Source organism: Myotis yumanensis, unplaced genomic scaffold, assembly GCF_028538775.1.
Source record: "Myotis yumanensis isolate MYYU_CA2020_CCGP unplaced genomic scaffold, mMyoYum1.0.hap1 SCAF_3, whole genome shotgun sequence".
Classification (NCBI taxonomy): Eukaryota; Metazoa; Chordata; class Mammalia; order Chiroptera; family Vespertilionidae; genus Myotis; species Myotis yumanensis.
The window spans coordinates 79,607,424-79,610,924 of NW_027223754.1; the positions used below are offsets into that span (position 1 = coordinate 79,607,424).

The 3,501-nt window shown below is 36.0% G+C and overlaps 1 pseudogene; it reads right to left on the bottom strand.

Annotated features, from left to right (window-relative positions):
• Positions 1-365: 365 nt before the first annotated feature.
• Positions 366-1,101, bottom strand: LOC139006220 (ribosome biogenesis protein NSA2 homolog; annotated as a pseudogene).
• Positions 1,102-3,501: the final 2,400 nt, after the last annotated feature.

Consider the following 3,501-nt stretch of genomic DNA (forward strand, 5'->3'; position numbering starts at 1 on the left):
AAGAAATAACAAATTTTAATATCTCCAGACTTAGATATATAATCAAATTAATTTTATGATTATTTAGTTTTGTAATCTAAAGCATTTGGAAGTGTTATTGTTATTTAACTTATAGAGAGACATTTACTTTTGATTAATTCATAATAGTGAGTAACTTGGAATATTTACTTTCTGCCTACATTCCAACTTATTTTCATCTTTATTTTTAATTGATATGTATTTTTAAACTGGGTCATTTTAATGTTCTTTAGAACAGAACAAATAGTCTCTGGATGACTGCTGACACATAAACTGTGTGACAGTACTTGGAAACATCACAGTTAAGAAGCTTTCCCGGTTTTATGAAAGCGCTGTCAAACAATAGACTACATTAATGCATCCATCATTTTTAAGACTGTTAGCAACCTGGGCATATTTTGGTCAAACCTTGCCTCCTTGTGTCACAAGGCCCAACTTGTTCAAGTTCACTTTGATGACAGTACCTCTGGTAATAATACCCCAAGTTGTATAAAGTGCGGATGAGAGATTATTGCTTACACCGAGCATTGGCAGGCAAAAGGTGACCTTCAGTTCAGAACATGTCACATAAACCTTCTTGAAATGTAAGCCATTGGCCTAATGAATGTTTCATACTTGGGTGTTTCTTTAATAAAGCCATCTCCGACAAAGCATACTTTAGTAACCATTCTCTTCCACTCTTTCTTCTTTCTCTTTTCTGTTCAAATAACTTTTAACACCTGTTTCTCCCTGGGCAGTAACTTTGGGCAGAGGGGTCCCCGGTCTTCCCACTTTTCTCTTTTTGTTTTTGTTTAATCATTTGGCTCAGGATTGTCCCTCTCTGTCCAGTAGACATGCAGGTACTATTCCTTGTGAACTCTTCAGCATTCTTTAATTTGGTCTTTTTCTTTTATGCACCTGGATTGTCTTTTTCATTTGTATTTTCTCAGCGTGGAACTGTTTATGGTTGAACTTAGCTTTCAGACCAAACATCTTTTTGCCTTCTTTGGATGTTCATGAGCCTCTTGATCTTCCTTCTTTCTCTTTTTCTCATGGGAATCCATAGTGTTTGTAGTGTGACTCAGTATATGTGTTTTGTGGCATGATTATGGCCTCCAATCTGCTGGCTGCAGTACCCAGGGCACGAAGGAGCTCTCAGATTTTGAGATCAGAGACCTATAAGCGAAATCCACATAACTCATGGCAGCTAGTTGATATTTTACTGAATGTCTCTAAGGAAAAAAAAAAGTGATCTTTTGTTTTTGAACCACAGAGGAGGAAAGCATCTGTTAAAATCACTAATTTAAATCTAGTTGGCAGGACTATTAAATAAAAGTGTATCTTCCTTGACCATCAACAAATTGACAATTTGTCTGCAAGAGAAGACAATTTTTCCTTCATCAATTCTTTTGATTTGAAACATGTTACTCGTACATACAAGACATATGTTGTCCCTTTTTCAAAAGCACTTCTTCCCTGAGTTGTAGATTTACTGACCTGTTTCCTATTCTTTCTTCCTTCTTAACATTTATTGGTAACTTTCAGAGGTGTGGAAGCAAATTCTCTCCCATCTCATATTAATCTTGGAAATGTCCTTCCTAGTCTTTAAAAATGGTAAAATAATACTGTCTTAGTCCTTTTAGCCTACTAGAACTGTGGATTATAAACAGCAAAAATGAATTCTCATAGTTTCAGATGTTGAGAAGTTCAAGATGAAGGCACTAGCAGATTCAGCATATAGTGAGGGCTTACTTCCTGGTAGATGACTGTCTTTTTGCTTTATCCACACAAAGCAGAAGGCACAAGGGGGCTCTCTGGAGTCTCTTTTATAAGAGAACTAAATCCACCCCCATGACCTCACCACCTCCCAAAGCCTTACCTCCTAATACATTAGGGGTTAGGATTTCAACTTACAAACAGATCAGTGGGACATAAATATTCAGTCTATAGCAAATGTCAATCTTTCTCTTTGGCAATATCATATAAGCACTTAAAAAAGAACTGAGAACATAATAAGTGTTTATAAAATAATTATTTTCTTGCTCTATGAGAATCAATTAAATAAAAACATAATTTTAGTCACTGCATTCAGATCATATTTGTACTCGTGTTCTAGTTGATGTTGAGTTTTCAGTAACTGACCAAGGGCTTCAGCCCTACTTCCTAGGCTGAGAGGTTATTTGGCATCTTTCTTGCTGAGGCAATCAGTAGTCATGCAGGGAACTTAAGACTTCAGGCAAGATGGAAACCCAGAAAATCCTTTTTTATTTAGAATAGATTCATAGAGTGACAGGACTCTATGTTATGAAGAAAATTCTCTTCTGTTGGTGGCCTGAGGAAATTTGGGGTCCCCCCTAACCCCGTGCAAGGGATGAGTTTAACACTGCTCTTTACTGAGTTTCACTTAAGTCTTTAATGCTTATGTAACACACAACTTCCCTAAAGATTCACAGTGGTAAAGTAAAAAGGACATGTAAAGCTTTGGTAAAAATAACTATTCAAGTAACATTTTTTAAAAGCTAAAGGAATCATAGAACATTCCAGAAAAAGAAAACAACAACAACAATAACTTTTAATTCTTGGAGTAATTCTATTTAAGGTTATTTCCTCCTGTGATAACTTTATAAATCACATGTGAACTTAAAGGATAAACTAACAATAGCAATTACCATAATGTGATCAAAGCAATAGCTATATCTTTCCCTCAAGAACAGGACTAAATACAGTGTGCTTATTTGCTGGGTTTGGGATGAAGGCATGAGAATAACTTTAGGCAATAGACCAATTAGGGGCTGGCACCTCATTTAGGTAACTCATATAGTATCTGCCCCTTGTTGAGCATTCCTCAGATGCCAAGCAAGCTCCATATGGAAAATGTTCCTTAGGGAATTCCATTTAGTTTTTTCAATACATTAATGCGATAGGTATAATTATTTATAGTAGAAACACTAAGCACATTTTCTAAATTTTATAGTAAATTAATTTTAAGGATAATATTTTAACTAAAGTCAGTCTGGTTCTGTAACTAGGATTTTTAACTGCTACAAAGCACGAGGCATTGTCGATTTATTTGAATAAATATGGCAAGCTTCTGAGCCATGAACCACATGAAACACTGTTGCTTTGGCCTTGCCCTTAACATACAAATGTAGAAACCCCCATAGGCTATCTCTTTGTTTTCCACAAAGTTGATAATCACAGTCTTCTCCACTTGCCCCTTTATAGTTTAATCCATTGGCCAACATTCATCATCTCTCTCTCCAAACAGTGGTGATTAAGGTGGTCTTAACATTCTACGTAGTTTGGCTAACTGCATCCAGGTTTCTTCCTGACTCTAGGCCCCTGACTTCCCTTTTAGAGCATTGACGTTAGACAACTTGTAATTGTAAATTCTTTTTCTGCTCCTTTAAGATATATGTATAAGTTTTCTTCTGGCAGTTTCACAATGTAGGAAATACCTTTCTCCAGGACCTGGGACCATCTATTGAAATGTAAGCCTTGAAG